The sequence below is a fragment of the Alnus glutinosa genome, chromosome 10, assembly GCF_958979055.1.
Source record: "Alnus glutinosa chromosome 10, dhAlnGlut1.1, whole genome shotgun sequence".
Classification (NCBI taxonomy): Eukaryota; Viridiplantae; Streptophyta; class Magnoliopsida; order Fagales; family Betulaceae; genus Alnus; species Alnus glutinosa.
Genome location: NC_084895.1, coordinates 15808225 through 15818635, shown reverse-complemented (window position 1 = coordinate 15818635; position 10411 = coordinate 15808225).

The window sequence follows — 10411 nt, the reverse complement described above, 5'->3', positions numbered from 1 at the left end:
ATTTGAATTTAATCTAGCTCATTTGAAAAGTAAAATTTTAGCGTTGTTTACTGTTTAAACGACACTAAATTCTAATTTTTTTAATGTCGTTTACTATTCAAATGGTACTAAATAGCGCCATTTTGTACAAGCAACACAAACAATGGTTTTTTTTTTTTTTTTTTTAGTTATATTAACTTAATAAGTAATTTTTATCAAAAGTCATCTAAACTAGTTGTTTGTATAAATATATGAAGAGTTTGGAACCAAAAGTCACAATGTATTAAATGGAAACCCCCCATTTGATGGGATGAAAGGACCAACTCCTTTTGGGTGTGTTGATGTAATATATCATGACTAGGCGTCATTCCCTTCAATTGTCCATTTGAAATTAATTAATTTCTTACCTGTGTACCGTGTTTTGCTCAAAACTATAAGTATACATAATATATATATATATAAGAGAATCTTGAAATCCTAGCAAAAAAGATATTACTTAACCTGCACTTAACTGAAAAACGCTCTTAAAAAAAAAAAAAACTGAAAAACGATCATATTTCCAAAAGTCAAAACTATTAAATGACACTTACTTGAACTTTTTTTTTTTTTTTTTTACATGTTCACACAAAAAGGGAAGACGAGATTTGAATTGATGATCTCCGCTTCATGAGGCTGGAGATACACAGAGGAGGAATTCGAATTAGTGACCTCCGCTTCATGAGACGTGATCCCTAACCGATTGAACTACCTCTTAAAGGCTATTTGAATCAAATTAACGTAAGAATTAATCATTTCGTTCAATATATAAGGGCTCAACCGTAATACTCTTTTTTATTATACATCAATATATATAAAAAGTTTCTAAAGCCGAAGAAAACACACTTTAGAAATCACTCAACTAAACCCTTAGTTATAAAGTAATCCATCACCACTAGCATAAGTTTTCCAATACTACTTGTTGTACTGAATCTCAATCTTGAGAGAAAGGTGAACTCAAATTCATGACTTGCAAATGTATTAAAAAACTTATGGTAGTGATGATGAAATTACTTATCCATATTCTTCTCAAAGTGCAAGTTAATAACCTTTCCCATATCTCTTTACGTTCCCTTTACGATCACTCCTCACCTCTCATCATGCATCCTCATTTCTCTATTCAAACTAATTAATGATCTTGACCCCACATCTTTTTGTCTCTCCCCAATGCTCTTCTTTGTATCCTCATTCGTATAAACTTTATGAAGTTAAAAATAAAAACAATACATATATGCCTTAGAGCATCTCCAATAAGGTTAGGTAAACATATGCTTCCATAGATTTTGATTGTGGTTTACACTTATAGCTTTCATAACCGTTTATTTCGGATTGTCTCCCATATAATAAGAAAGAGTTAAAGAAAATGTAGCAATCCAAATCAAGATTTATCGAGTACCCTATTTATATTAAACTACGTTGAATCATAAAAATAGAGGTGAAAAGTGAAAAATAATCAATATTGTCCCAAAGTGCTTGTCATTTTGTAGTCGGATCCCCAAATTTTTTGTAATACCCCAAAATAATAATATAAATAACAAATAATTAACTGGTATAATACATTTTTACAAATATATGTTCGTAGTACTAGATTTATTCAACTAAGTGCCCTCAAAATTATTTTCCTAAAAATAAAACAAATAAATAATTTTATACATTGGTCGAACATTCGAAGCATCTCTGAAATGTTCGAAGTAGCTAGACACATTTCTTTGTTAAAAACAATTCACCGAATATTCGAAGTAATACACTGAATGTTCTACCATGCCCAAAAAGCAATTTAAACCTATTATCCACATGATTCAGTCTTATATATTCCCTTCAACCCACGCCCATAAAAGTCACACCACACCCTTAATCCCAAATCATTCTTCCTACTTCATTTGTTTAAATAATGACACTATAGACGATCAGATTGTTTTAATATGATTATGTTGGGGATTGTCGGGATGTTGGATGACATTTACACATATGCCAATGTATCAACCAAGTGTGTGAAATAAGGTGTAGTGATGAGTGTAATTTATGTCGATCCCATTTTAACTTTAGTTGTAAGGCTTGAACATACTTCTTCTATTCATATTTTTAATTGAATTTAAATCATATTTTGCTCAAATAGAGTGTGGAATACGTGTATGATATAGGAGTATAATGACAAATTTGGCATTGACAATTATATAAATAAATCTTAAAATTTAATTATAACTCATGTTGGGGAGTTTATGTGGGGTTTATATAGCATGAAATAAGTCTGTAAACGAACAAAGTTACCTATGAACTCGCCCAGGCTTGGCTCGATAAAGCTTGGCTCGAGCACGACTCACTTATTAAAAGATTTGTTCGTGGACACGAAATTATATTTGAAAAAAAAAAAAAAACTTGAAATTTTTAACTGGGATTGGGAAGTGTAGATATATGATCAAAGTGTGGAACTGTGTATGAGCATGTTCGATAAGAGATTTACCAACTTTTAAAGTATATATGATTGTGCTATTTTAGATAGATAGATGTTTTGTGTTATTCGCTGTTGGTATTGTTGTGCATCGGGTCTTGTTGTGAAGCAGGTGTTGTAGATGGCTAGATGGTTTGGTTGTTTGTGTTGCTTTTCTCATGTAATATTTGAAAAAAAAAAAAAAAAAAAAAAAGAGAGAAGAAGAAGAAGAAGAAGAAGAAGATAGAAGTAATGTGAAATCAATAGATTTTCAAAACATTAAGTCTTAAAAAAATTAAAACAAACCAAAACACTAAAAACCGACCCAAATTATTTTTAAAATCGTTTAAAATATGCTCTAATAGAAACCAAAAATATTAAAATAGACCTAATACCTAATATGCAAATAGTAAATAATAACTGCATTTAATAATAATAATAATAATAACAGCAGAGATGCGATTAGTAAAACCGTGATGTGAATATTTAAAGTCGTACCTATGTTTCATGTTTCAAGTCGTACATATGTTTCACGTGGCACAAGTTTCATGTTTCTCTATTTTCTTTTTTTTTTCTTTTAGATTGTGTCTAGTTTGTATCAAAGTGGTCACACCGTGAGACTAGAGATACAATCTATAAATATATACGAGATAAGCTAACAATCGAGTTGAGTCTTATATAACGTTGTTCATGAATGTTAATCGAGTTTTGTTTGAGTATAAATTGTTTAATAATTAAGTCTAATTTTGTATTCACAAAAAATCTATTTAATAATCAAGTGGAGCTCAAGTCAAATTTGAGTGAATTCACAAGTACTTTTATTTATTTAGAGTCGTAATTACAAACTTATATGTATAATAAGATTGGTTAATGTCATTCCGTCTTCGCACTATGCTATAATTGTACTTGGAAAATATAAATTCAAATGAAGAATTGAATGCTACCTTCAAGTGATGAGAAGTTGTCGGTTGATCTAAAACGTGAAACCTTTTTAGTTTTGAATTAGGATCATTTACAATTACTCACTCGAAGTGTAGACAATTTGGACAGGTGATTCAACTAACCAAATAAAAATTGACCTATCCAACCACTTAAATTTTTAACCCCAATACCAACTTTTTTTTTTTTTTTTTTTTTCCTTTTTATGAGCAATCAATAGGTTAAGGGAAAGCCCCCAATAACAAGTTACCAACTCACTTCACCTTTGTACTTTGTCCATGATCACCGTGTGCAAGTGAGACAATTTTGTTCAAAAAGTTATCATAGACATTTCATTTGTGTCAATGTCAATCAACTAAAACAAATATATAAGCTTTGTTTAATTTTTTTTTTTTTTTTTTCAAAACAAAAACTTCCAAAAACACAAAACAGTCAAACGTGCTTTCATCTTATGTCAAATCAAAACGCTTTTTTAAACAAAAAATAGAAAGCAACATCTAAATAAACATTAACAAATTGAGCCACACTTCTTGTCTTGTTTGATTGGCAGGTGACCCGCCAAAGTGTGGTGGATTCATCTTGGCCTTCCGCTTCAACCACAGAATGAGTGATGCCAGTGGTTATAGTCCAATTCATGACGGCTGTAAGCGAGATGGCGCGTGGTGCGCATGCCCCATCCATCTCACCCGTGTGGCAAAGACACCTACTCAACCCAATGGATCCACCGTGCATGAATTTCACACATTATGAGTACGAAGAAGTGGTTGACACTAAGGCCACAACTATCCCATGCACTCGACGACATCGTTAGCAGATTTGTTGGTGATCAGAGGTCGACCCCATTTTACCGTAGTGCAATCATACTTAGTGTCGGATTTGAAACGTGCCGGGATCGGAAACATGGACTTTGGGTGGGGCAAGGCTACATATGGAGGAGCAGCAAAAATTGGGGCAAGGGCCATCCCTGGAGCGGCAAGTTTTTATGTACCTTTTAACAACAAGGGAGAGGATCAGATTGTGGTCCCAATTTCCTTGCCTTCTTCGGCAATGGAAAGATTCTTCATGGAGTTGGATTGCTTCTTGACTAACAAGCCAGTTAGTGGCCCTGAAAAATTCAAACTTTAAAGCTAATTTGCTGATGGCTGTTTGTTTGAATATATATTTCATATTATGTTAGTGAATTAATTTTCTTATAATAATATTTCTCATTTATGTTTGATTGTAATCGAATCTAAATACCATTTCATATTTTCCTTTATTATATTTCCTTGTATGATTTATTCTTGTTATGTTAGAATATTTATATTTTCTAAATTTGATTTATCGATATTTACTTTATTTAGTCTATGGTTTATTGTTCACTACTTATTGTCTCCTTACAAATAGAGATTTGTGTAATATTGTTTAATATAATGAATTGAAAAAATGTAACCCATACCTACAAGTATAAATAAATTTTAATTTGACTCGACTAATAAGTTGGGTCAAAAATACTAATTCTTTTGTAATGCCTCCTCCAGACTATTGTCGAAACTCAAATTATTAGTTTATATATATATTTTTTAATTATTTTATATTAATATTTTTATGTTGTAAATAAAAATTAATTTTTATAGGTAAATATGACTAAATGAAAGTATATAAAATAAAAAAAATAAAAATAAAATTGTGATTTTCCATACTGCATCCCTCAACCTCAAAGTTGAAAATGTTCCAAAATTTGATGAATGTAGTTCGCTTGCTTCGGATAATCCAAATTCGATAAAATCTCTTCTTGTTTGACCAATTTTGACGACTTTATGATGATACTCGCATGGAAGTCATTCATGTTCAACAAAATCTGCCTTGCAATTTTCGGAGCTTTAATTCCTTAAATCCCACCCATTAATTGTAACTGAACGGCTGAAATTATATAACCGCGTTATCAATCTTAGCATAAATAAATAAATAAATATTTCTAGTTCTCTTCCTATCATTTCATTTTATTTCTGCCTCTAAATTTTAAAAGTGGCATTGGGCCTGTACGACCACATCGTGTCTAATGACTAATATGAACCTTGCGTTTTTTTTTTATAAACTTCAAAAGGTATTTTGGGAAGAAAAATGAAAAAGTGTTAAATTTGACACACAATGGTAGTTTAGGGAATTACAATGTCACTTTTTAAAGTTTGAAGGTTTAAAAGAAAATGTGGTCATAATTTAGGGAGGAAAATGTTACACATTTCAAAAAATTTCTCTAAAATTTGGTTTTCAAATGATGCGTCATAATCTCACGTGATCAGGGTCGGCTCAACTATAAGGCGAGTTAGGCGGTCGCCTAAGGCCCCTAAGTGAAATAAGGCCTCCAAAGACAGGTTTATTTGAAAAAAGAAAAAAAAAAAAAAAAAAAAAAAAGGCTAATCATAATCTGAAAATGGTTTTTCCAGTGGAATAAGGCCCCAAAAAGACAAGTTTGTTTGAAAAAAAAAAAAAAAAAAAAAAAAAAAAAAAAAAGAAAAGAAGAAGAAGAAGAAGAAGAAGAAGAAGAAAGCATGATCTCTTCTTTGAAAACTCTTTAACTTTAATGAAAAATAAATAGTTAGAGGCCCAAGAACACAACAATTAATACCAACAAAAAAAAAACTACATTTTCTCTCTTATTAAGAGACTCAACTAAAAAAATGTGAACTACAAAAAAGCCAATGAAGAGAGTGGGGCTCACGGAAAAATGTCTCGTTTAAAATTTTCATCTTAGGCTTCAAAATATATCGAGCCAGCCCTGCACGTGACCTATTATTTAAAAAAAATGTGTCACAATCTGATGGAATAGTGACATATCATTTGAGAACAAATTTTGGAATAAAGTTTGGAAAAGTTTACCATTTCTCATTTAGGGAACCAAAGTATATTTTTCTCAAATAAAAAACTTCAACCAAATTATTTTAGGGAGATTAGATCATTTCTCTTAGTTGTTTAAGGTAGTCAACCACCCATAGAATCTTAGGACTGGCCTAGCCACTAAAATAACTATTGCATGGGACTAACTCACGCCACACATAAAACAATTGATAGGGTGCTCTGATTCTGAAGGGCATAGTTCTATCATAATCAAGATGCGAAAAACAACTCATTTTTGCATTGACAATCTCCTTTAATTTTTTTTTGTTCTATTTGAGACAGAACTATTAAAAAAAAAAAAAAAAAAAAAAAAAAAAAAAAAAAAAGGAGATCAGTTCTGCTATGAATTTTCTGCTATAAATAAAGTAACAATAGGTCATCGTTGAATTTTCTGCTATGAAAATTTTATTACCCTGTTTTAGCTGATGGCTCCAAAAAGAGATCAGTTCTTTAGTACGTCAAATCACAACTTATTCCAAAAGTTTAAATTAAAAGAAAGAGTTAATTTTAATCATACAATACTTTAACACGTGAAATATTTAATTAAAATAGGAAATAAATGAAAAAAAATATGGTTTGGACTTAGGACCTTTACTCCGATATTATATTAAATAACTACTTATCTTAAAAGTTTAAGCTAATAAAAATTAGTAAATTTAATCATTTAATCAATAATTTAACAATGCACACGTAATACTAAAAAACATGTTTAATTGCAACCGGTGTTTGGAAACTGGCATGAGATTAGTTTTAGGAAGTTCACACATCATTTATTTATTTATTTATTTTTATTTTTATTTTTATTTTTTAAATTTTGTATGAATGAGTAACTTTCATTATCAATAACATATTTATTTACAAGAAAACCTTATCAGAGCTAAAGCAAAGAAACACCTTTACCAACCCAATGAGAGAAACCAACGTACAAGAGAGCACGAAGGGAATAATTACGTAACAAAATCAAATTAAAACCCCATCTAAGCCACAAGTCTTACAAATGATAACATTTTTTTTAGTGGCCTTAAACTTATATTTAGAAAGTAATCTAGTTCTAACTTTCCAAACAATTTATTTGAGCATTTGCTCTTCACACATCACGCTTGCCTGGCCATAAAAAGAACAAAGATAGTCTTTATTTATATATGTGAAGACTGTTTTGCTGGATTTTGGTATCTCACTGATCCATGATCTTTGTGTTCTTCCTACAATCATATAATGATGATAAGAATCATAAGATGCAAATAAAGGAAAGTCGAGAGACGACAGTGTGTAATGTTCCAATGGACTGATCACACATGCTCTTTGTGTTATGAACTTTACCATATTTTTTAAAGACCTGTGAAATGCGAAAAATAAGAAAACAACAAAATTAAATCAATCATACATGACACCAAAATTTAAGTGATTCTTTCAATATGACGTGCATTTACTGGCGGAGGCAATCCTGACCCGGAGAAAATACACTATCAAAAGATGAGTACATATAAGAGAGTAATAGAGCCAAAAAACCAGTTAAACTCAAAGCTCCAATACACCTGATTATCATTTTTATCCAAAAGAAGAATAATAACAAAAAAAAAAAAAAAAACTCTTTCTTTTGGTGCCCTCACCTTCTTCTCTCTCAATTGTTACACACTCTGAAGTCTTCATGCTGCACTCATTTTATAAGAAGCAAGGTCGGTTGGTAATCTCCTACTACAAGAGTAATAAAGCCAACTACTACTATGAGAAGAAACCAAAACAAGAGCAATTGGGAAAGCACGTGAGCCTAAAAAAGACTCCAAGTCTGCTACGGATTCCAAAACCAATTTGGAAAAGCAAACAAAAGGCTGGCGCCACCACCTTTACTTGATTTCAAGTCATACACAAAACTAAGGACTTCTATACATGGTTCAATATGCTAGTATTATCTTATTAGAGAGAATATGAGTCATTTTGTTACAACCTATATAATCGAAAAGTACTGCATCCTAAATTGTAAAGATATAGTGAATATTTTAATTTAAAATAAAAGGTGAATGGTAGAAATAAGGTTTGAACTCGATATCTTTGCTTTGATAGCATATTAAACTATTACTTCTTCTCAAAATTTTAAGCTTAAGTTGATATAAAATAATAAATTTTATCATTTAATTTATATTTTAATAGTGAGATCACTTCATCTAGGGATTCAATTCATGCAAAAAGATGAGAGCGCATAAAAACATAATATAAAAATGATAAATTATCTTTGTATTTTTAGGAGTATTTTATGTTAAAGTTGTTTGTTAATATTTTTGTTTTAAGAAAAGAAAATCGAAGCAGAAAATACAAATTTTAACAAATAGAGCCAGATGCATATATTTGGAAGGCATTCCATGCACAAAATCAAAGATTCAACATACACCAGTTGTAAAGTCTAACTAAGATACTTCATTTCAACAAACTGCTGGTACTTTTAGATCATATGGGTGATATTTTTTATGCCCTTGCCTAAAAAACTGCTGGTGCTGGATATTTCTGCGGGTGATGCCTCAGCCGCATTACTTTTGATTGAAGTGACTATCTTTTTCTTCTCTGCTAGAGTTCTGTTGTTACGTCCATCCTATTCATCCAAAAAAAAAAAAACAACCCCATCCTAGCTCTGTGCTGATTGGTCTTTGGCTCCTACTTCAGACGACAATGTTTCCCATCTTTCTTCTTTTTGTTCTTGGTCTTTGACCAAGGTTTTAAGAAGAGCTAATCTGATCAGGGTACGCTCTATTGTTAAATGGGTCGTTTATCATAGTTGTTATGGAAGCATTCTCACTTCTCTTTTTTTCTTATCGTTTGATAGAATTAAGAGTGAGAAAGACCCTCCTTGTTTCCTTATTAAAAATTAAACTTTGAAATAAATGTAGCTAGCCTTAGTGAAACGTATATTCCTAATATTTTAAGCTGAATAAGATGTAACTATTTTAGCTCTAAAAGCTAAACTATGGTAAATTACAACTTGCAAGGTCAATGTATCTTTGTTTCTAACTGTTACAATATTAATTTAAATAATTCACTTAAACTTTTGGGATATGTAGTGATTTAATATGGTATCAGGTCAAGATTTTGAATGCAAACTTTGTCTTGGTCATTCACTTCCAATTTAATTAAATATTCAATATATTGGGCCTCACTTGTTCACTTGTTGAGGATTAGTTTGAACCCACACGATTGGGAGTACATTTTTTTAAAATTGAGATCTTAAAGGCCAAGCGTTTAGCTGTAATTTTAAAATCACTATTTTTAAATCGTAAACCCAAACAGATGCTAAAGTCTATAATTTCCTTTTAACTTAAACTTTTTCGATGTGTGATGATTTAACACTAATATTATAACGTATCTAATTAGTTGAGCTCTAGATATAAATGTCAACAACTCTATCTAATTGAAAGAAAAAGTGCTTGGCGATAAAAAAATAAAGTTAGTTAATTTACCATTTATATTAAAAGTTTATGACGATAAGAAAGGATAAATTTATTTTTTTAATTTATATTTTAACACTTCCACTCTTATACACATGAAATGTTTAAATTGAAAATAATAATAAATTGTAGAGTAAAATTAGAAATAAAAACTTATTTTCTGAATCTTGATACTATAGATAGCATATTTCTAACACTGGTCTTACCAAAAAAGTAAATTATCAATCTTTAACGTATAAGAAAAGATATATTGTATAGATTAACTCTAACCCGACTCATTTAATTAAACGGAACAGATTAGAATTCTAAACCTTAATTTACTATTTTTTGTTGAGTTCGTCTTGTGTTCGTGAGTCATGTCAAATTGACACCTCAAAATATCACGTGTCGGATTAAGGTCTTGTCCACAAATAGTTGTAAGACTATATATGTTAACCTTAATCTCAAAATATTTAATTAAACAAGTGAGACCACCTTCAATTTTTAACTCACTAATTTCATATTAGATTCGTGTCAAATTGACAAGCCGGATAAAAATTTACTAGCCCTCCTTGTTACAATAACTTCAATGCAACAAATACATTTAGTTTTTTTCCAAACTAAATTGATGAATTTTTTTCAAGTTCAACCCACTATTCTCATATCCATTTTGCTCACATGTTATTTGTAGGAAAACTTTCTTTATAGCTGTCTGCCTCTAAACCAATAAAATGGTTCA